The sequence below is a fragment of the Callorhinus ursinus genome, unplaced genomic scaffold, assembly GCF_003265705.2.
Source record: "Callorhinus ursinus isolate GAN/ISIS: 27379988/994484 unplaced genomic scaffold, GSC_fseal_2.0 scaffold5, whole genome shotgun sequence".
Taxonomy (NCBI): domain Eukaryota; kingdom Metazoa; phylum Chordata; class Mammalia; order Carnivora; family Otariidae; genus Callorhinus; species Callorhinus ursinus.
In genome coordinates, this window is record NW_027397067.1 from 60,279,231 (window position 1) to 60,303,798 (window position 24,568).

At 39.9% G+C, this 24,568-nt stretch overlaps 2 long non-coding RNA genes across 3 annotated transcripts in view; one reads left to right on the forward strand and one right to left on the reverse strand.

Moving 5' to 3' along the window:
- LOC141372757 (uncharacterized) overlaps positions 1 to 9,859 on the reverse strand; it is a 191,407-nt gene extending 181,548 nt beyond the window's left edge. Inside the window, exon 1 of the long non-coding RNA XR_012378158.1 lies at positions 9,821 to 9,859. This is a non-coding gene — a long non-coding RNA (uncharacterized lncRNA). The remainder of the gene's footprint in view (positions 1 to 9,820) is intronic.
- A 1,672-nt stretch (positions 9,860 to 11,531) lies between these two features.
- Positions 11,532 to 16,899, forward strand: LOC141372758 (uncharacterized). 2 transcript variants are annotated; one of them, XR_012378160.1, is made up of 3 exons: positions 11,532 to 11,617; positions 14,246 to 14,393; positions 16,769 to 16,899. It is a non-coding gene; the product is annotated as an uncharacterized lncRNA (long non-coding RNA). The 2 variants fall into 2 exon arrangements; XR_012378159.1 differs by lacking the exon at positions 16,769 to 16,899 and adding an exon at positions 15,466 to 15,521.
- The last annotated feature ends 7,669 nt before the right edge of the window (positions 16,900 to 24,568 follow it).

The following is a 24,568-nucleotide window of genomic DNA, read 5'->3' on the forward strand; positions in this document are numbered from 1 at the left end:
GAAGGAAAATCTGGAAAAGATGGTTTCTACAATCTCTTCCAACCTAAGATATTATAATTTATTGGCAAACAGCTGGGCACCATATTAAGTTAATTCCTTTTTTGTCTTGGCAAAAGTAAAAATGTATTCTTGCAGAAACTTCTATTGGCAGTGTGGTTGCCTTGTAAAAGTAGAAAAGAAACTGGGAAAACTGTTTATTTTCTTAGGATTTTCAGAGATGGCTTATGGTAGAACAGGATTCAAGGGATATGCAAAGTATAGCACAGTGGTCAAAAACACTAGTAAAAGTGGGTTTGAATCCTGGCTCTGCCACTTATGAGCCGTATGAGTTTGGACATGTTGTTTAACATTTCAGAAATGCATTTTCCTCATTCAAAACAACTTACCTTACAAGGTCATTAAGAGACCAAAATAATGCAGGCGAAGTACTTAGCACAAAGCATATATCAAACTGTCAATAAACGGTAACCATTAACTAATATACAGTAAAGTTGGTGGATGGAACATCCATGTGTTTTTGAGCTTCTGTGTTACCCTGGTACTTGACTTGGCAGTTTCTGAAAATTCCCGGAGGGAAGAAGAATGAATGAAATAATGTCCAATATGTGAGGAAGAGAAAAGACACTTCCCTCAACTTGTTTTTTATAGGACACAGAGATTGGGCTTTGGATTCCAACGGACCTGGTTTTGCCTCCCTGCTCCATATGAGAAAGATCTCGAATAAATGATTTGGACTCCCTACACTTCAGTGACCTAACCTATAAAATGGGAATACATAATTAGGATGCTTTTGGATGCAAGTAACTAACTGAATGCCTGACTACAATTGGCTCAAAAACTGTGGCTTATTTTTCTAATATACCATGTGGTCCAGAGATAGTCAGTTCCAGATATTGATTCTGTAGCTCAACTATTCAGAAACGAAATTGGTTTCTCTGCAATTTTCTTGGTTCCCCACCATGATCTCAAAATGGCTACAATGGTTCCAAGAATTATATGCTCACATGAAAAATGCCCAAAGCTGGAAGGAGCTGAAAAGCACTTTCTCTTGTGCAGCATATTTGCCTTTTCACCAAGAGGAAAATCTTACCAAGAAGCTCCCAGCAGATGTTTCCTTAGGTCCCATTGGCCAGAGCTGGGTCATATGTTCACCTCTAAACCAATCACTAGTAGGACATGATACTGTGGTTGAATCACCATTCATCACCCATGGCTAGGAAAGGGGTCTATACCACCATACATCTGAACAAAGTAGAGTTTTTTTAGTAAGGAGGAGTGTAGAGGGTAGGTAGGCAAACAGTAGTGACTGCTCCTTCTACCTCCCAAGCATGTTGAAAAGCTTGAATGATACTATAATGTATCTAGTATTTGGTAAGTGCTCAATACATATTTGTTCCTCCTTAGTAATTAAAAGATCTTAAAGCCATAATCCTCTCAGATTAAACTATCCCTAAACTGAAAGTATTGACTTGCATAGATATATTAGGAATCACTATTTAATATACAAAAAATTTCTTCCCTTTAAAAAGATTCAATATCATATTCATGGAAATATTTGGTCTCTACTACATTTAAGCTGTATCTTAGTAAATGCAAATTAAACAAAATATGCATAATCAATTTTTTGACACACCTCTGCTGCTTCCAATATACTCAAACTAATGTGTCATCATAATTTTCATCATTTACTGATGGTTTATTGATATCTACAGAAATCCTGTTTGGGAATAGGAAAATGGTGTCATACATAATCATTCAGTTCAAAAGTTTATAGGACTAAAATGGAGTGTGGATATTGATTTGTAGCAACAGGTATGAACATCAGATTGGCCAAAAGCAGGGTTTTCAGACAGCCCTTGTTCTACATTTCTTTGCTGATGACTGTACATCATGTTTACAAGCCTTTCTGTTCATCCTTGCCTTGCAGTTTCCTCTACCCTTTAGAAAGCTTGTTTCCATCTTGTGAAATGCAACTCCATTTTTTCCTCCCCTGCAGAGACTTTCTGGTCTGCCCCTCAGGCAATTATTTCTTCATCTGGTCTCCCAAAGCTACACCTCTTTTGTCCCACTTAACACTGTTAATTATTTACTCATGTGTCTCTTTCTCTCACTAGACTAAGAGTTCTTGGGGGCAAAGAACTGGGTCACATCCACACTGATAGCCTCAGTGCCTAGTGGGTTGTTCAGCATCTATTAAAATAGCACAGGCAATAAATCTTTACTGAAGGAGTGGTTTCAATGTTTTGTGCATCTACTATATGTCAGGCACTTGTTAGAGAAGCTTTAGGTACATCTGGAGTCTCCCAACAATCTAACAAATGAAGAGAATGAAGCTCAGGGAGATTAAGTGATTTACCTAAACAACAGTTTACTGAGGTACAGTCACCATTTGAACCTATTTCTGTCCTTCTCCAAAACCTGATATTCTCCAATATGTTACAAAAGTTGGAGGCTTCATGGCTGGAGCAATCTCAACATTAGCCAAAAGTACCATTTATATGTTTACTTTGACTTCTCTTGTTTTCTTTTTTATAATACACAACCAGGAGTCATACCCTTCATTTATTAGTAAGAAAAAAAAAATAACCAAAGCATACAAATTATTATTTTCATTTCCTTCTTCTAGAAAAACTCAGTCCTATAGTGCTATAATGAAAAGCTTAAGTAAAGGTGTGATTATTCTATAAATAAACCATCTCAAGCTGGTATTAACGCAGAGTAAAGCTTGGTTGCCTACTGCTGGGGTTTCAGAGTGATAATCACATCTCTTTTCTCACCAATGAAGAGTAGATATGGAGGTCAAACGGAAGATAAAAATATTTATTTCTGTTAAAACTAAATTTGAAAGCAGAGCTTGGTACCACAGCCAGATGCCTTTTAGGGCTCAGGGCACACACCCTCAGCTATTGTGAGGTTGACTGCTAAATAGATGACCCCCTAAGAGTTATCCTCAGCTGATGGGGTCACTTCACCTGAGAAGTTACAAGCCCATCACTCCCTCCCTCCACCCTACCCCAGCCCTCCTATCTCAAGGAGAAGTAACTTCACTGTGGTCTCTATGCACTGGGCCCCTCCCCTGTGGTGCAGGTGAACCTGACCTGAGGCCACATCTTTCCTTGCTCAGCTCCTTCCCTTTCCCTATTCTCCTTCCCTGCTCCCTTACAGGGTTTCCTGAAGAACACACTCTCTCAATAAACCGTATTTACTCAAATTCCTGCCTCAGGCTCTTCTACTAGCGAACCTAACCAAAGATACTTTTCTCAGACGTAGGGCCACAATTAGGCTTTCTAATTCACCACCCATACACACATCCTGAATTTAACTTTATCATCACCAACCAATTACAGGAATAGCTGGACACCAGCAAGGATGCACTGAAATGGCTTCTACAGAGAAAGGGAGGCCAGAAAGAGACCTAAAATGTTTTTCCTATACTTTTCCCTCCTAAGAAAGCAGAGAAAGAGTTCCCTTGTAAGCAGCACTAATTTATATAGAGCCTTTGTATGACATTGCAGAGGCACATTTCAGATGGTAGAGCCCACAGTGTAGAGACGGCTTGGTGAACCGAGAGCAGCTGAAATTGAGCCCATGTATTATCAAAACCCTAAGCAAACTACTTCACCTCTCTTCGGCTTCATTTTTCTCATCTTTAATGTAGGGCTAATAAAAGTACATTCTTCATAGGGTTGTGGTGAAGATGAAATAAGTTAATACATGCATGGCGCCTAGAGTAACTTCTGATACATAATAAGCTCTAAATAAATGTGAGATATCATTACTTGCCATAACTGTACATGAAAAGCTATAAAAAGTGCACCCTACTTGATTTGGAGGATAAGGTCAGGGAAAATGCCACCCTCTGGAATTGAAGCAAGTGCAAGAACCTGTAGTAGAAGACACTGCCCATCAGAGAACTAGCCTCATCTTAAGGAGATGGTTTGTAAGCTGTTTGCAAATGAGAAATGCAGATTCTCACACCTCCACCTAGGAAATCCAGTTACCAACCAAAGCATAGCACCTAAAGGATATGCTCAGAAGAGCATAACTGGGATCTAATAATTATTAAAGAGAGTTATGACCATCTCGATGATGCTGTAATGTACCTAGCAAGTAACACATCTCAATACGTCTTGTGGCTGATGTAGAAAGGGTATTGGCTAATAACGGTTTGTGTTTATCAAGTATTATCTGGGGTGAAAAATAATTACATTTGGTGGACACAAGTATCCTCATCATTGGAAAATTACACTCTATGACAAAGGTGAAATAATTCACAAAGCTGTAATACGACTTAAGCAACATATTACTACTACAGAACAGTATTCCTTAAAGTGGACCTCCAGACCACAGCATCAGCATCACCTGGGAATTTGTTAGAAATGCAAATCCTCAGGCTCTTCTCCTGACCTACCAAGTCAGAAACTCTGGGGATCAGACCCAGCGATATGCATTTTACAGGCCCACTAGGTGATTCTGAGACACACTAAAGTTTAAGAACCATAGTGTAGACCATGCATATTTCTGTGCCCTGATTCTGTGTTCATAAGCAACCTGGAGATGATGGGTTTGATTTGACAGGCTAGTGTTGAAGAGGAATCTACTTACTAGAAAACTGTAGCTTGCTCCTTAAATAATTGGCATTCTGGTGCACTGTAATTTCTTGAAATTCTTTAGCGTGCAACAAATTCCAAGAGCCTGACAACCCTAAATGTACTGACAAGCTTCCTTCTCAACCTACTAAATCTCCTGATGGCATCTCTCTCTCTCTCTCTCTCTCTCTGTTCAGCCCTTAGCCATAATGATCGTTTCTGTTGAAATAAGAATAAGAAAAGAAATCAACTAAGGGAATACACATAAGGACTAAAAGATGTACATCTCACCACCACTGCCACCATCCACACACACATACCCACCCCCCAGAAGAAATGTTATAAGGCTCTGACCAAGAAGAACCAAAACTAACTGTATCCCCTATACCTGTTTCCAAACTCACAGCACACAATAAATTTAATGGGAAAGGATTCAGCTTGACTAAAAACATGCCCATGATCCAACACTGAAACTACATTTACAACGGACATAAATTAGTCTTCCCTAAATTAGAATGAGACTTACACAGTGCTTCTCTTCCAAGTGAAAGTCTAAAGTGTGCATTGTATGCCCAAGTGTGTGTGTGTGTGTGTGTGTGTGTGTGTGTGTGTATAACAAAATACTATTTCAGGGAACCAATATTCTTTCCTAATATACCAAATAAAAACAAACAGTCTCAGGATCACAATAATAAATAAATAACTTCTAATTATTCTAATAAATAAGTGGCTTCTTTGTATGTCATTTTTACTGATAAGAAGGCAATGGAGGAGAGTGGCAGAGGATGTCAAAAAAAAAAAGCACTGTTGCATCACAATGGTTTACTTCCCTTTGAACTGTGTTTCAATCAAAGCAGGTTGATTTCCACTTCGTGGAAATGTTTCATTTCAAGCCACTGGAGTTTTATGAGTTTTTCTACCACATTTTACTGGAGGCTTGTAAATCTTATGAAATTCTGGAATGTCTAGACCATAAAAACCTGTCACTTGAACATGTTTTCTATAGAGATGTTTCTCCCCTATGCAGACTTACATGCTTTGCAAAGATTCATGGAAGAAAAAAAAAAAAAAAAAAAAAAACCTTTAAGATATGTCCCACAGTACCTGAGTTAAAAGATCACCTTTTCAGTTGACCGGAATTTCACCTGTCACAGAAAAACCTTTTATAGAACTATCTAAAAGACTGAAGCCATTCATAATAATCATGATCTTAAAAGTTTATTACCTTTACCCTGTAGGCTTCTTGCATTCAATCCTGTTAAAGACACATAGTGAACGAACATTCATTGCCATTATTAAAGGAGGTAAGTGTGCCAGTAACTGAGAACCAGCTTTCAAGATTGCTGAAAAGAGGCCCCCCAAAATACAAATACTGCAACAAGGAAAAAGTACTACACACTTTTAATGAAATACTACCAACTCCTGAATGCTGCTAAATGAATCATTCTTTCCTGCTCATAAGGTTTATCAATTTGGCCTCATAAGTAAACAGAAGCAAATTAGCATTATTTTCTATTTGTCTAAAACATTGAGGACTGCTAATCATGCATGAGAGTTTCCGTATTGTGATTCCTAAAGCTATTTGCGTCAAATCCCTCAGTCACCCATGTAAACAGTTTCAATGCATGGGCAGATGCTGATGGATGAATCCAAATACTTGTTTCATGCTACTTTTATGAATTCTACATGCAACCACTTTTTTATCCTAAATATGAAGAGAAAGGTACTAACATTGCTTATGCCTTCAGATGGTTGGTGTCTGGGTTTAGGAAAGCCCTTCATATCAGGAAATGATTCTCTTCCCGGAGAGGAAGGAGTACCTGAAACCCTCCCACTGAGGCAGTAACCGTAAGTAGTTACATCAGCCAAGAATGGACCAGAATGTCTAGGTTAAGATAACTGGAAAGTTGTTTTAGTCTCTAAAGAAACAACCTTACATGTGGGACACCTGTGAGTCCCCACCCTGGGAATAAATGTGAAATGCCTGAAAATAAACATGTTAATTGAGTTATCTCTCAACTGGGATACACACTTAGTACCACGTGACTTCCACTGAGGATATTGCGCACCAATTTGGAACCAGAAGACCTAAGTTTGTTTGTTTTCTCTCACTTAACTTGCTCTGTGACGTCAAATCATTTACTACTACTTCTCTGAGCTTGGTTTCCTCATTTGAATTAAAATATGGTCGACAGTTTTTAAGGTATTAGTCAACTAATTGAATAGCTCACTGAATGGCCTCTGATCCCTTTAAGCCAACGACCAAAAGTTCTGGAGTGATGTTGGATCTTGGAGTGATACAATGAATTGCTCCGTGATGAACATAAAATTTGTTCATCCGATAACTCTTACAAATCTACCCTGTAAGTAATATGCAATCTGAATGCAATAATAATACCACATGTGATGTGTATGGCATATTCCATCGCATTTTATATGTTTATCAAATCCTCACAGCCACTCACTGTAGTATTATATCAAATGAGGAAAATAAGTTCAGAAAAGTTATGAAAATTGCTCAAGATCACAGGAAGACACAGACTACAATTCCTCTGCTCTTTACTATATCAAAACCAAAAGAAGTGTTTAATCTTAAGACTAGAGAGGCAAGGGGCATCTGGGTGGCTCAATCGGTTGGGTATCTGCCTTTGGCTCAAGTCATGATCCCAGGGTTCTGGGATGGAGCCCCGCATTGGGCTCCCTGCTCCTTGGGCAGTGTGCTTCTCCCCCTCTCTCTACCCACCCCTCCCCTACTCCCGCTCGTGTTCACGCTCTCTCTCTCAAAATAAAATAAATAAAACCTTAAAAAACAAAAAGGATTAGAAAGTCAAGGTCGTAACTCTTAAAGAAGATAACCATGTGTCTACCTAGCATCATATGCAATGCGAGCCCAAAAATGAATGTTACATTTTCATTAAACAGGGAGTCTCAGGTAAATGAGTGATCTTGATCTCATAGTTCATAAGATTCACCTATTTTTACCTATACATAAATAGAGTCTAACTCTCAAGAAAACAATGTGGCATATTGGAAAAAAAATATTCTAGAGTTAGAAGATCCAGCTTGACATTGCTACCCTGCTATTTACCAGTCATCTCTCACTTAGTGTCATTTCCCAATCTGTTAAATGGATGTAATAATGTTGTAGGCAAAAGCACTTGCAAACTATATCTTCTATTATGAATATTGGTGATTAATCTTAATAACAGTAAACACTAATAAAATACATGGTATAATAATATAATAATCTCTTTTAACATATATTTATCTGTCATCAAAGCACACATAAAATAAATTACATTAACTTAAATGAAGGGGAGGGGGAGGAAAAGAACCACGTAGGAACTAGAAAAAAGTCCAAATTATAAAGCACAGTTAGAAAAATTAACTTATCAGTTTTAAATACTTCTTCAAGTCTGGAAACTGCAGAAAAATTACTGTTAATTCTCAAAGAATCAAAATTAAGGAAATTCTATTGAACATTTTTAAATTTATGGCCCTCCAAATGCATAAATAACCCTAAAATGGATATTTGGGCATAGAGTAAAGAACACATTTTGGCATAGTAAAATAAATAAAGCATCCTTAATACAGTATTAAACTAGGTTATAAAACACACAGGAAACAATGAGGTTACTAAAGCAGCTACTCAATAAGCCTTTTTGTAATGCATGACCTAGAGTCATCATAGACACAAAGTAAGATGTGTACCAAGGTAGGTGTCAGAAAGGAACAAATACCTGACACCAGTGAAAATGAATAGACATATAAGATAAACTGGGGGCTCAGTAGCATGGCAACTGGAATGTGACATGGGGTGGACAATGGAGAATAGGAAAAGAAAGGTTGAATTTCATTCTGTTACTGACATTAAAAAAAAAAAAAAGTCTGGCCCAAAGTGAAGGAACAGGAAATATATATTGGACTCTGCCACCCTCTGTTTCCTGACACAGAGCTCTTAAAACCCTTGTAAACAGGGGTGCTGATGCAGAGCTCCTAAATCTCTTGTGATTTCCTCAGTGACTCTAGCATTTTTTTGTCCTAATGAGGTGACTCTTGCTGGGTCCCTATGATGGCTCCTGGATGTGGGTTAGTCACCAGAAAGACCTTCAAACAGGGGAGAGGAGCTGGAAATGGAGTTAAAAAGCAATCATGCCTACACAGGGAAGCCTCCATAAAAATCCCATAGTATGGGGTTTGAGGAGCTTCCGGACTGGTGAACACATCCATGTACTGAGAGGATGGCCCACCCCATATCCACTGGGACAGAAGTTCCTGGGCTCAGGACCCTTCTAGATCTCACCCTATGTATCTCTTCATCGGGATGTTCATCTGTATCCTTTATTATACAATAAACTGACAGAGGTAAGAAAGGTGTTTCCGAGTGTTCTAGCAAATAATCAAATTCAAGGAGGGGGGTCATGGGAACCTCCAATTTGCAGCTAAGTAGGACAGATGTTGTGGGTGACCTGGGGATCCACTACAATAGTCCCCTCTTATCTGCAGGGGATAAGTCCCAAGACCCCCAGCAGGTGCCTGAAACTGTGGATAGTACTGAACCCTATACACAGGATGTTTTTTCCCTACACAAACATACCTCCGATAAAGCTGAATTTATAAATCAGACACAGTAAGAGATTAACAATAATAACCAATAATAAAACAGAACAATTGTAACAATATACAGGCATACCACAGCAATTTTGCAGGTTTGGTTCCAGACCACCACAATAAAGCAAATACCGCAATAAAGCAAGTCAAATGAATTTTTTTTGGTTTCTCGGTGCATATGAAAGTTATGTTTACACTATTCTATAGTCTATTAAGTGCACAATGGCATTATGTCTTTAAACAATGTTGTATTTTTACATACCTTAATTTAAATACTTTATTGCTAAAAAATGCTAAACAATCATCTGAGCTCTCTGCAAGTTATAATCACTAATCACAGATAACCATAACCAAATATAATAATGAAAAGTTCGAAATGTGGCGAGAATTACCAAAACATAACACACAGGACACAGAGTAAGCAAACACTGTTGGAAAAACCGGTGACAGTAGACTTGTCCACACCAGGTTGCCCTACACCTCCAATTGGTAAAGAACGCGATACCCGCCAAGTGCAATAAAACAAGGTATGCCTGTGCTGTAAGAAAAGTTGTGTAAACGTGCTCTCTCTCTCTCTCTCTCTCTCTCTGTTTCAAAGCATCTTTTTGTACTGTACTCACCCTTCTTGTGACAATACGAGGTGATAAAATGACCACGGGAGGAGAGGAAGTGAGGGAATGATGCACGCGTTGTGACGTACAGTTAGCCTACAAGTGACCTTCTGATGATTCGACAGAAGGAGGTCCGTCTGCTCCCTGGCCTCCGATGGCGGGCATCATTGGTGACTGCCGAAATCGAAACCACAGATAAGGGGGATCGCTGCAGTTGTGATCGGCATCTGATTGGCGGGCGGTTTTGTGTGTCTGACCCGTTAGCCTGTGGGGTCTGTGCTAACTCCAGTTAGTGTCAAAACTGAACAGATTTGGGACACCTGGGTGGCTCAGTCAGTTAGGCGTCTGCCTTCGGCTCAGGTCATGATCCCAGGGTCCTGGGATCGAGCCCCGCATGGGCTCCCTGCTCAGCGGGGAGCCTGCTTCTCCCTTTCCCACTCCCCCTGCATGTGTGCATGCTCACTCTCTCTCTCTCCCTCTCTCTCTCTGTCAAATAAATAAATAAAATCTTAAAAAAAAAAAAAAAAGAATTGAACAGACTTGTAGGACACCTAGCTGCTTTCGGAGAATTGCCTGGTGTGGGGGAAAAACCCTACACATCTGGTATCAGAAGGGACTTCTCACTCTTCTTCACCATGTTATTCCACATCTCATACTGAAATTTGTTTCCAAATTGGACCAAACACAAAGAGAGAGAGAGAATATTTTCTGTAAAACATTCTCAAGTCATATCTCTAGTCATAAATTAGGACATCCTCCTATATGCTTCTGGCCAGCATAGTTTTCCCACCTAAATATAAGACCTGTATCATCTCATTGGCCCCCAATCTAATCCTGCTTTTACAAAGTGATATTGGGGTTCCTGGATCTGGCAGCCCTCTGCCAAAATACAATAGGGCATCTTCACCTAAATGGCCTCCTTCAGTATGCAGAGACCAAGTTACTTAGTAACTGCACAAACTAATATTTTGAGAATATCTACCAGATGCATTATTATACTTTAGAAAGGACAATAGTAAAGAAACCACAGTAATCAAAAAGCTTGCACTGTACCACCAGGAAAGAGTGTCACCAGCAGATACGGACCTACCACGAACTTAGCTCTCAGATAAACCTGGACAAAAAACCAACTTGCTGGCTGTGTTACCTTCAACCTCTCAGAGCTTCAGTATTCATACCAAAGATTAATAATACCCATCTCTGAGATAATACAGATAAAGCCCTTTTTTGTACCAAAGACTGGTATTTTAAAAAGATCTATTGTTTGGTATTATTATTAATGTGCTCTTTCTATATAATCTCTTAAATAGTCTTTCAAAAAATAGTTTATAAGAAGAGATTAGATTAAGTAGTCCTAATGAGTTGCAAAAGGTATCTTTACCATAGAAAGCTTTTTATATTTTATGAGAACAGTCTAAAGAAAAGTACTCTACAAAGAGATTATTTAACTTCTTCAAAAACACTGATAATTTAAATTGCTCTCCCACCTTCCAGCTTCCACTATGTAAATCTACCTGGGCACAAGTACGCACTATTATGCCAGAGTGGTTTGATGTAATTTAGGTATCCAATGCCGTCACACATTTCTCAACCCTTGATACCTATGGTATACTGTATCTCCACAAATAAAAAAGGCAAACATTGCATCCTGACAAACCTGGTATCATACACATTGGCTATGGGCATTTCTAGTGCAAGGCATGTCTCTTTAAATAGGTCTTATATTTAAACATGCTCACCAAATATCATGATGCCAGGACTTCACCAGTTTGCCTCTGAATATCAAGACAAGACTTTCCAAATCAGGTAAGACACGAACTGTATTTTCCCCCCTAGGTATTTGTTCACTAGTTGGTTTCCTTGGGGCAACAGAAAAGGCTTAAGTGGCTGACATTCACTACACCAGTTAGAACAAAACAATGGGGTCTCTCATTTCTTTCTAAGCATAATTCAGAAAGTATAGAAGAGGATTCTAAGCTCCACACCCCCAAAAAACCAAACCCACAAAATAAAACAACCCCCCCCACACACACACAAAACAAAAAACAAAAGAGCACTATAACTGAGATCAAAGCTTACATGTTTCAAGAACACCACTGTTAGGTTTCAGGTTAAAAGAAGAGTGTTCACTTGTTTAGAAAATATTTACTGAGCATCTAGTATATAAATATCAGACTCTCGTCCTCACTCTGGGAATGTGGTGGTGAATGAGACAGACAGTAAGTTTTGGCCTTCTATTTAAAATGGCTTCTCCCTTGGAGCACTGGCCTTGTGAATTTGCAGCTGCAAAATCAGACCCGGCCAGGGAGGCAAACGATGGCAATGGTAAGGCATGAACTTTGGAGTCTCAATGGTCAGAGTTCAGTTCCTGGCATCCCTATATTGTAACCTTGGCCAGTCTGCTTAATGTCTCTGAGCTTGAGTGTCCTCTGTTGTAAAGTCAGAAGAGCGAGCGTGCCTGCCTCATAGGACTATTGTGAGGACCAGCTGGTTCAGACTGTTGAAGGTGCCTAGAACATAGATGACACTAACCAAAAAGCAATTTCTTCCATTCCTTCGTTCAAGCCCAAATATCCTCAGTGGATAGTGGAAACACATAAAGGCGAAACATTGATATAATAACTTCGGTTTGTCTCTGAAATCAAGGTGGGGCTCACCTTAGAGTAGGTACTATTTATGTTTGAGTCTTCTATTAGCAATGTGAGAGAATGCAAAAGAAGAGTAGCACAAGGCCTCCTTGTATCATTCTTTATTTTAATCAATGATGCCTTAACTTTAAGAAGCTTAAAGTAGAAAGAAGGAAATCACAAAACTCCGAGGTGCCTGAATCTATAAGTGCTCACAAAAAAAAAAAAGAAACTTCCATCACTTCTACTAGAGACCTATATGAGAACTGAGATACCACTTTCTTCTCACTAACCTTTCTCAGTTTTGAAAATAAAGCTCAAACACTTTGCCTCCATTCAGCTCAGTAAAGGTAGCATAGCAGCTTAAACATAAAAGCGCAAACACTGCAAAGAAAAAAAGAAAAACCACCAGTGGCTGGCTGCCAGCTCTTGGCCAATCAGTCCTCACAAGGAAGGTTGCGTCAGAGGCTTCCAGCCTGCTGGAACCTCTGCAGCTGCCTGCAACGCAAGCTTGGACCACCCAGGCCGAAGTGGACTGGCATCTGGAGAAACACACAAACAATGGAGAACGTTAGAGCCTTGCATTTCCGAGCCAGAGATTCTGTCACTAGGCTGAGCCTGGTCTTTGAGAAGTCCTAGGCAAAGAAGAAATCTAGGATAAGCTAAATGGCTCTACTATTAAATCCCTGTCTCGGGTCAGCAGCATAACCCCCAGGATGGAAAAATATTTTTTCAGTGGAAAATCACCCGTATTAGTGTTCATGGATCTAGTTTTCAACTGGTGTTGGGCTCTCACCCAGTGTAATTAACATCTTACCTGTGGGTGGCTGGTAGAATTGCTTTACACCTCTCTCATCATCCCAGCCCCAATACTTCCTGAAATGGTTTATACAAACAGATAGGAGGTGATGTTCCTAAAGATAGACTATTTGGTTGAGGGCTCTGTGGTAGCCCCTCCATTCTGCTTTCGGCAAATTTATTTTTCTAATTTAATGTCAGAAGGAGGCCTACATCACTCAAAGGTTTGCTCAAACGCAAGCCATGCCAACTTGTTATAATTACAGTGAGATACAATAGCGGACGTGGGGGACGCTAATTAATGAGTTGGACCTCAAATCCCAGACAGAGAGCCAAGTACGTGGACTTCTATCAGATCTGAATGGAAACTCTGCCCCACTGATGATGGATGTCTCTGGGAAATACGCACCCTCCTCACACCCAAAGTACAGATACTTGGGAAGGCGTAGGAGAGAAACATCCTGCTAAGATTGAAATTGAAACTAAAACCTGGGGAAAAGCACTGATCCTAATCCAGACACTCGGATTTAATTGGTCCTTATGCAGCCTGAGCATCAAGACTGTCTTTATTCACCAGGTGACACTAATGGCAGCCAAGGTTGAGAAACCCTACAAAGATTCCTTAGATAATACTTACTGCTTTAATGGAAAATTTAACTAGGAAATCAGTGTATCATGGCATAGTAATTTACTAGATCTATCAGAACAAAACAGCGACAATTTACTAGGTTGCGCTGTAGGTGTTCACTCTGTCTCCCGAACTAGACTGGAGGCTTCAGGAGGGTGTTTTATCTCTAGCTTCTGGGAGAGAGCTCTAGACATAGTAAATGTAATAGAAGCATTTGCTCAATAATTGGACAGATGCTCAGAAAATGTCACATTGTGTGTTTAAACAGAAAGACTAAGACTTTACAGAAACATGTTTTCTACCATCCTCTAAAGTATTTACTTTCAAATTTTAGTGTGCATGAGAATCTTATTAAATGTGTAGTTTCTATGCCTCCCCCAGAACCTAATGTCAGACCAAGAAAATTCAGTTCGTTTCAGCAGCAACTTCATATGAATTCCTCCAGTGCCTAGTACAACGCAGGAATAAAACAACAAAATGGTACAATCTGTACCATCTGAGATGAGAATCCACAGCCAGCTAAATGCAGGTAAGAAAGGGTTTCTTTCATCTTAGCTCTTGAAGCCAAAGCTGGATCAGAGGTTCACGGTACCAAGAACATAAACGAGTTGATGTTTATCGTCAATCACGACAATTCAACACACAGAGAAAGCTGCTCTTACCGATTTAAGATAAATAGTGGAGAGTCGGTGGACTGAATATTCTGGATGCTGTGTGGGATCCTTGCTAGTCAGAGGCAGTGTTTCTGGCTGAGAGCTGCACTTTCTACCCGGTGAAGGGAATCCAGATGAGTTTCCTTCTAGAGTGCATTGCAGAGCTCTAATTGAGGCTGCATTTCTTGTTATCTAAAGAAGCTCTGCAAGAGCCAAGTTTCAGGAAAATCAAGAAAGCAAGCCATCTTATGTTATCCGAAGAGATTGGGCAAAATACACTGTGGCATAAAGTTCTAATATTGTTGCAAAACAGAAAGGTTCCTGCTTGCAGTTCTCCCTCTAGAGTTAGTATGGCCCAGGATTTAAAAAGTTTTATCTTCTCCAAGTCACTGGCTTAGAACTTAATGATGCCTTTATAAGGACTCCATTCAAATCCTGGTCTACCTATATACTTGCTGTGTGACCCTGGATGAGTTACTTAACCTCTCTGAATCTCGGTATACTCATTTTGATCACAGGGAAACTATTTGGTTACCTCACAGAGTTATTGTGAGGATCAAATGTAACGTACCCTGTACGGTGCCAACACGTGTTAGCTGATAATAATAATTATCATCATTATTATTGTCTTCCTTGCCTCCCTCTGGTTCTAGGCAAAGTAAAGTTCTTCATGCCCAGTTGTCCAGGTACAATCCTGCGCTTACCCTATACTGTTTTAGTTGAAGCTCTGATCTATTTTCTCTATCCTTCTTTGTACAGAGGACCACCCAAAATCAGCCCAGATGAAAGCTTTAGTTTAGCTTCTGTAACAAATAAACCCCCCAATTTTAACAGCTTAACACCTTAAAAACCGATTTCTCACATAACAGTCCAAAACTAGTGTTCCTGATTGGTAGATAGTTTTACTCAATGACTGGTGATTAAGGGACCTGCTCCCTTCATCTCTAGCTCACCATCCCCAAGGCTTCAAAGGATTCTGCGTCCAACTGGCAGACAGGGAAATGGAGAAAGAAGAATTTCAGCCTGTATCTTAAGAGCCCTCCCCAGAAGTGAGTCTCCTCCCTGCCAGGCTGGTTCCATGGGTAAGAGGTGTCATAAGGCCACACCTAAAAGGGGAATAGAAAACAGAGCCGCTAGCTGAGCTGCTCCCCTCCAGCAATCGCTCCACATCACGCAAGGAGAACACAAATGTTTGGTGGGTTATCATCCATCTCTACCCAAGAGCTTTTATTTTAATTTGCGTGAAGGTGAGGTCCTGGAACCCTAAATCGAAAGGAAAGTTAGAGATCTCCTACTGCAGGTGCTACAAATGCAGACATGCCTCAAACACCCCAGAATGGTCACCCAGCCAGTACGAGATCATTGTAAGAAGCTTTCATTAGAAAAGTTTTCCTTTCGTGGTCCCAGTTGAGCCATCTGGTATAACACAGAATGAGGGTATGCATGTATTTCACCAGACCTCAAATGAAATAAATGTAGCTGACTATATGATTCTTTTTCCCCAGTAAATGCCCATAGCTCTTCAAATGTTCTTAATATACCATGGTTTTCAGAATCTTCACCATCATGTCTTCTTCTCTCCACTGAAAGTGCACCATTTGTCATGGTCCCAAAAGTATTTGACCCCTGCCAGATGCATACAATATTCCAGACACATGCCTGGATATCCCATTTGGTATCATCTTTTCTAAATTATACTAACCAGAGTCATAGTTCTTCCTTCACCTTTGGTTTCTTCTTTCTCCCACATTTTAATTTCTCTAGTCACACTTCCTTAACCAGTGGATATCTTTAGCTTCAATTCGTCTGTTCCTATTGTCATTTAAATTCCTGCCAGTCACTTTCTGGCCCCTTACCAAATTAGCATTCTTGCATCAGACATACAAGGGCTGTTCAGAAAGTAAATTTACAAGGTGTTTTTATGAAACTGATTTTAAGAGATGGCATCTAATCCCTACAAGTATTTAAACAGCAGCTGATTGCTACTTTCCCACATAACCCAATAGATTCACACATTTGTTATACCACAGGACCAGCTTTTTTTTCTGCCAGCTGAGTAAATTGCAGGGTCCTTGGTTATTAAATCAACTTCATATCACATCAGTGAACACAAACTTTATTGAGTTCCAAGCTTGTTGCAAATAATGTCTCCAAGAGACAGAATGAATTTTGCTTGAAACTGGGGCACAGTTACTTTTCCACGTATTCGAATATTGATTTGTTCAGTGATTTGTCCTCTTTGTGTTTGCAGGTCCTCGGATTACAGGGCTTTGCTCCCTGCTGGTCCACTTCCTCTCCAGAACTGGGCATGTCATTCTGATACACTTTCAATTAAAAATGTTCTTGCCATAAATTTAAACAAGTTGACCATGAAATTCTGCAGCAGAAATCACTTTTTTTCATTAAAAAAATGGAAACACATGTTATAAAAGAACATTTAATGACATGGAAAAATATTCAAGATATATTGGTAGAGAGAAAAAGCAGATTTCTAAAATGCAAACAAAATATGAATCCATATTTGAAAAACAGAATATAGAGTGTGTGTGTGTGTGTGTGTGTGTGTGTGTGTGCGCGCGCGCACGTGTATGCTTGCAAAGGAAAATTCTAGAAGGATATTCGCCAAAGTATCAGCAGATACTCTTTGAATGGTGAGTTTTCTAAAGATAATTTCTTTTTCCTTAGCTATATTTTTGAAATCTTCTATAATGACAGTGGAACTTTAATAAAGACAAAACTTAATGTTATTTATTTCTTTTAAAGCTTAATAAAGGTAGAAACATAACTCTAAATAATTAAATGCCATACCACATGTCCAAAAAGATAATTTTTTTATATTCAGAATCCACATCACTATCTCTTTTCTTCTGCACCTTTGGTGCCTAAAGAAACATTGTTTTAGACTGAACATTTGTGTCCCCTGACCCCGAATTTATATGTGGAAGTGTGACTATATTGGCAACAGGGCCTTTAGAGAGGTAACTAGGATTAAATGAGATCTTAAGGGTGGGACCCAGATCTGATAGGATTAGTGTCCTTAAAGGAAGAGACAGGTAAGAGCACACCCTCCCTCCCCCTCTCCCTCTCTCTTTCCCCTCCCTCCTTCCATCATGTAAGGACATAGCAAGAAGGTGGCGGGCTACAAGCCAGGGAGAGGGAGTCCTCACCAGACACCAAATCTACAGACTCTTTGATCTTGGACTTCCCAGCCTCCAGAACTGTGAGAAAATAAAGTTCTGTTGTTAAGCCACCCGGTCTATGGCATTTTTTTTTACAGCAGCCGGAGCCAACTAATACAAACACCATGGTGCAACCAGTTCATTTTTATCATTGTGCATAAATATGTAATCTCATAGGTCATTTCTTGAGCAATCACAGCACTTTGATAGTCCTCACCCATTGTTATCAAGATGCGGAAGAAGCAGAACTACTCTTCCACATACACACGTGAATTCCAAATGTTTCCAGGCCTTCTGATTCTTCTCTAAACCCAGCCGATGACATCTTTGGGGTCCTGGTGGTTCACACACAGTCACTCAAGAATGCAGGAGGCAAGGAATTTAGCAAGCATAGACAGAACTGAGGACACACAGATGGTGGGGGTGGCGGGAGAGATATTTTTGTTGTGTAACTGGTGTCGACGTAGAAATCAAAAAGGCAGGTGGAAATAAAAAAAAGAATGTGGAAGGGTCTTGCTGAGCACATCTTAATTTATGAAACCCAAAGATATTTGCTGTAGGCCCAGCATGTAAATTCAAATTAAATTAAGCCCAACCGCTCAAAGCAAAAACTCCTCCTATGTGACGGCTCACTGACCTCAAAGGTAGACTCGGGCTGCAGCAAAGAGGTCACAAAATGTGCCTGAAGCTGTGCTTAGAGTCAACAGAAGTTCAGAATTAAAGTTCTGAAATCCTGGAGGTTGCCACCTCAGAGGACAGAGTAGACGGTCCCCCCCCCCACCCCCCAACGGCAGTGTCCCTCCGAAGGCTCACTAGAACGAGCGTCACTGGCTGTGCTCCCCAGTTGGAGGACTCCAGATGCATCAGTGGAAACAAAGCTTGTTACAGAGCATACCTCCCTCCCTCCCATTTCAGGAACACATTTCAAAATGCCACTTTATTAGCAGCTAAACAAAAACACCTCTCCGACAGGGATGAGGGAGCGTGGCATAAACATGTCATCCCCACCTATTGTTCTGCAGACTTGAAATTCTCCTATGACTGATTATAAAAGGCAGTTATAGAGGAAACTGTTTGAGTCTGCTGAATGAAAAACAAACAGAAAGGCATTCAATGACGAACAGATCTGATGGATTAAAATGTACCGAAGAAAGACATCTCAGGCAATGCCTGAATAGGCCAAGTCAGAATGAGAGGAAATTCGGCCTGCAATTTCCAATCAAGAGAAAACTGGCAAAGCAACAGAATTTGAGGCTCCCTCAGATTTACACTTTATCTGCTAATTAGCATTAGCATGCGTGGTAGAGGTATCTCACCAGCTTGTGGCACAATAAAAAACGAAATGTGTTATCACCACAGAATGTGTAATTACTTTAAGCACTGGCTGAAAATTGCAGGGTACTTCATTTCAGAATTTGTATATATTTATTGTTAGAGATAAACTTGTTGAAGTATATCTAATCTAATTTTATGTTATAATTCCTGTTTAAGATAATTTTAGTGTCAGCAAGCCAAGGACTGAAGTAAATACTGCCATAAATTGTAATACATTAAAATACCAGAGCATTACATCCACTCAGCCGTGACTTGATTCGCTTATTGTTTAAAGACAAAAAAAAAAAAAAAAATCTCAGATTACATCAAAACTAGAAATATATCCTGTGGGGTTGCTTGTACCCATGTCAGGTCATGCAGTCGATGGAGTCTGCCAACAGAGACTCCCTACTTCAGCTCCTTGGAAATGTGAATCACTGTTAAAAGAATTGTAGATTTCCGTTTCCCTTACATAGAATTTATTATTTTTGTAAAATCTCTTTAAATTGCCCTGTACCTCCCCACAAGGGAAATGCATTAGGACAGATTATTTGGCTTTAAATCATAACTAGGTTAATATTTGTTTTAAGTTTGAGTTAAGACCTAGTTTAAATTCCTCCTTAAATTGTTAAACAAGACAATTTGGGGCTATGGAAAGGAAACTATAGCGTGTTTTTCAGTAATACGATATTATGGCAGAGGCTACCAAATCATGCAAAAGCAATTCCTTATTTTCCTACTAAATAGGGGATTATAGCGAAAGTGTTGCCTGCATACAGACTGTTCATTTTTGAGCAGCATTCTGTCAAGGCTGCTATACTTGGAAAGACATGGGGATAACAGTGCCTCCAAGAAGGGAATGCTGGATCTAACACCATTTCTGTTCAGTAACTAGCAATTTCTCTGCCTTTTTATGCTCTTGTTTCTCCAGAAGAGAAAAAAAGGGGGGGCACGAGAGGAGGGGGGATATATGTACAAGGTTGTATTGTTCACAGTGTCAATGCTTTTATTCGTATAGTTTGTGTTTATAAGATATAAAAGCCTTTGCAAAATTTCTCTCCGTTTTCTACCTACTACTCCCCTCAGGAAAGCACTGAATTCAAGGATCCCATGGCATATATCTTACTATGATTCTTTTGGAAAGAGCCCGAGGATTTTAATATCTGCCCACTGGCCTCCCTGTTGTGTGAAAAATGGTGGGAGCTAATGAGGCCTTGAATGACTCGGCCCATCTCATAACACTGATGTCTTGGTTCTCCAAAAGCCTTTCTTCACCTTGCAATAATTAAAGCATATAGATTGGAAGTCTTGAAACTTTGAAATTCTTTGCCTGGTGAAGCAACTTCACTCAGCACACTCAAAACACAACCGGATTGTCCTTTTTATGGCTGCCTTTTAACTTGGGAAATTGATATATTTAATGATTCCTAGCGAAAGCTTTGCACCGAGCTCAGCATATTAAACACGGGGCCAGTATGTAAACAAAATCCAAGCTGTCCTGTAATGTAATGGGAATGGACAGAATGGAGGGATTCCCTGGGGCCAAGAGACCAGGGGCAAGGCAAGAAGCGACAATTCACATGGCTTACCCCAGTAGCCAAAAGCACTGAACAAAGGTGTTGTCCCTGCTGCTGTAGCTAAGGACCAGTTAAGTATTTATAAGATGCTGCCTCTGATTCCTTCCATGGCTTTCAGAAGTTCAGGAGAGGAAGGGACCTTTCTTCCCAAGCCCCATTCCTTGCCTGTTGAGCAGTACTGTGAGGTTCCCTTGAAGGAACTCACCTTGTTTCTGAAGTTGTTTCAACTCCAAAGACCTATGATGCTCCCTCCTCTCTCCCTGTATGTGGAAAGTAGTTTGGAATCGTGCCAAATGAAAGCAGCTAAAGACAATTTGAAGCCATGATTGTCCATACCATGTGAATATGAACCCTCTTCTCCAACCAACAGCTTCAACAGGGAGTTAAGTGTGCTGACCTGAAGCTGATACATAATTTTAAGGCATGTCTAGGGATGTATGCAGATGAAAAATGTTTTCAAAGTAAGACTCTCTCTGTGTGCACAGGAACTTAGCACAATTTACAAGAAGCAGCATGAGCCATTTGCAGCAATTAGTGCTTTTTCATCCAGAATCTTACCTTCAACCTTGTCCCATGGCATGCCCTAGAAGCCTAACACTGAGCCTCTCTTGGCCAACCCAACATTAATCTATGAGACAAGACAAAGGGACAAGGCAAAGTCTGCCATCGGACAACTGCTGGGTGTCCTGAGACTGCCCGTTCTACAAACTCTCTGATGTAAACACCCACGTGGCCTTGCTTCCCTCTCATTCAAGACAGTTTCCATTTTGCATTTTGGCCAATAATATCTTTTTTGACATTTTGTTAGAGTAATTTATAATTTTAAAATTTACTTAAAATCCTTTCTGTAGGCTCTTAGAAGGTCTCCGTAAAGTAGACTGACCTGACTTCAAAATTGAAGTTCAGTGATTTAGCAGTCAGGAAACAGAAGGCACACTCAAATAGGGAATTAAAGGAGAGCTTTTATAAAGGGATAAGATACAAAGATGCAGGAAGAATCAGAGTGAAGCCCACTGGAGCTCTCCAACACTAGGAGCTCTTACCATCCTTGGATGGTTGCATGAACTCATCCAGAACTGTAATAACATACATGCCCAGGAACTGTGGCCCAGTAAGGAGGTGGCCAGAAGAATTAACTTTCTGACCACGCTCTTCTTCTGCCCCCTTCTCTCCTGCTACTGCCTCCATTAGCCAAGTGCAAGTAGAAGTGAGAGGGCAGGGGAATCTTGTTGATGTCATTAATACAGGTCAGCAATCCAGGGCACGGAGCAGAATTAGGAAGCTGATCTGGAGGGGCAAACAGGGACTAGCCAACACAAGTGGGTTACTCAGGTCATTCAACTTATCAGAAGAAATGCTTGATGTAAAACAGGCTTCTCACGAGTTCCTGTACTACTATAAAGCCCACCAGTAAAACAAATTTGTTACCACTTTTCACTTCTTATGGATTTTCATAATAGTCCTCAGAGACCAACAAATACTGTTAACTACTGTTGTCACCAACATCTTAATAGAAACACACATTCCTGTTTTACATATGTCCAAACACGCTAAGTGGTCTTTTAACAACCTTTTATCAAGAGCTCCTTTTATAGGCTCTTAATTATTTCCTAATTATTTACATTTTCCTTTATGATAGTGCCTTGTTAACCACACATTAAAAGAAAGTTCTTATCTTTGTGATTTCAGACATAATTAATTTCATCATCCTATGGACTTATTAATGGGACTTACCCCCCTTTTTTTTTTATTTCTCTCCTGCTTTGTTTGTAAGACATCCTCTCCCCTATATTTGTGCTCTGCTGTATGATTAACTAACTCTCTCATTCTCTCTCTCTCCTTGGCAAGCTACGTTAGATCTACCATAGGCCATTTTTTTCCACTCTTAGTATCTCTTTGGTGACTTTACTGAGAAGATATTTCTGCAATCGAAGACCTGACACACCTCTTCTGTGGCTGCAGCATTAGCTTTGCCTTTAGGCTAAAAATCAGGAATATACTGTTGATTCTATCTGTAATTTTTAACCTGGAATGGCTCATGTTGTATAGGCTGAGCAGCCCTTGCCCAAACTCACCTGGATCTGCTCTTTGGCCTGTATTTCTACATTTGAGGGGTTAATATTCCTAGTGACTAAAATAATTCTGACTTCCTCACTGGCAATCCTTTATTCAATAAAACGGATAATTTAGGTTGCAATAATACACATTTTTTCTATAGTACATGATAAAACTATTTTAAGTTTAGGTGAAAAAGAATGTGACCAAGAAGTATTTTAATTTTCTCCAGAATTGGACTGGGTACAAAAACAAAAACAAAAACCATCATGACAACCAGGGTGGTAGGAAAGTGGGAAAAGTTTGCCTTCAGAGTCACATAGCCCTGGGCTTGAGACTACAGTCTTTGGCTAGTACTCATCATCTTGGGAAAAGTATTTAACCTCCAAATCTCCCCTTCCTGACTATAACCTGATTGTAAGAATGCCCCTTGGTGAGAGATTTTTATATTTATTAAAGGGGATAAGGAAGGTAACGTGCCTGGGGTGGAATACCTAACGGAGATCAGTAACTTTTCCTCTAAATCCTTCCACTCTCCGCTCCTTGTACCGCCATGTTGTTCTCAGTGGACTTTTGCTCCAGACTAAACCCTCCACCCGGGGCTCCCCATCTTTTGCATTCTATGCCGTTCTAGCCCTCTCTTTTACTAGCTCCAGGTGTTCCTACTCTTCTTTTTCCCTCCCATGTCTGTCAGCTGACCAAGTTGAAGACCCAGAGGCCAGTCAACCAGTATCAACACGTGAATTAGACGGCAATAAGAGAAGAGTGAGCGAAAAAGATTGTAAAAACTAGAGAATGTTTGTTCTGTCTACAAACACTTGAAACACAAGACACACACGCTATTTGCCAAGCAAAATACATCAGCAGGTTGGATTTGGCTTTTGAGCAGCCATTTTGTGTGCCGGCCTTCCAAGGGGGTCCATAGATAGTCACTGTTCCCAAACCTCAGGTGTCACTCTGCTGCTGACACCTGAATTTGAGTTGTAACTTTGAGCAGTTTTCTGATAAAACTCTCTTCTGGAAGCATTCACACACAACATGTAAGAAATTCCAGACCACTTTGCAGATATACAGATGTAAAATCAAGGTTTATATGCTTTTTATGTCTCCACCAAAAAAAACTGTCGTTACAGCCAAAGATTTTCCTAGATACATATAACCATATTTTCAAAAGTTGAGGAAGCAAGCTGAATCTCTCAAGAAACGGACACACACCGGGCAGCTATGCAGTATCCATTCCAAGTACCTCTATAGGATGTCAACATTGCCATGACAACAATTCCATGTGGTAGGAATTGCAATTATTATTATGTCTTCACCTCAGATCCAAAGTATCTGATCTGGGTTCATGATCAAGTTTTTCATAAACAGGTGCCTTGCACAGTGCCTGGCAATGGTAATCATTCTATAATTATTTCTGAGTGAATGAAGTCAAAGAATCATTAGAGGACCCCCTCCAAGGCCAACATCAAGTTCTTGGATAAATGGACCTGGAGTGTGGTTACTAGAAATGGGGTAGTCTCTTGCTCAGAGATTCAGTGCACCCTGGAATATCATGAAATGGTGTCAGGCTCTATAAGCAGCATCTACAATCACAAACTCAGAGCCAGACTCTTACATGCGTGCCATGTGGAAAGGAATGTGGGTCTTACACCTGTGGTGTTTGCTTTTTTTCAGACAAATATACAAACTGATAACAAGACCATCTGCTTCTTCATCCTCAGATATAAAAGATGACTACATGTGTGGAGAACTAATCATTTTGTTCCCTCTCACTGCCTGTCTGATTTCATAAATATCTTTGTACATTTCATTTTAATAACTATTGCTTCAGAATTTTCTGATCCTCAGCTTTGTTTATATATTCTTAACTTCACAAGAATGAAAAACTATAAAGTTTCTTCAATTACCACATCAACAACAACA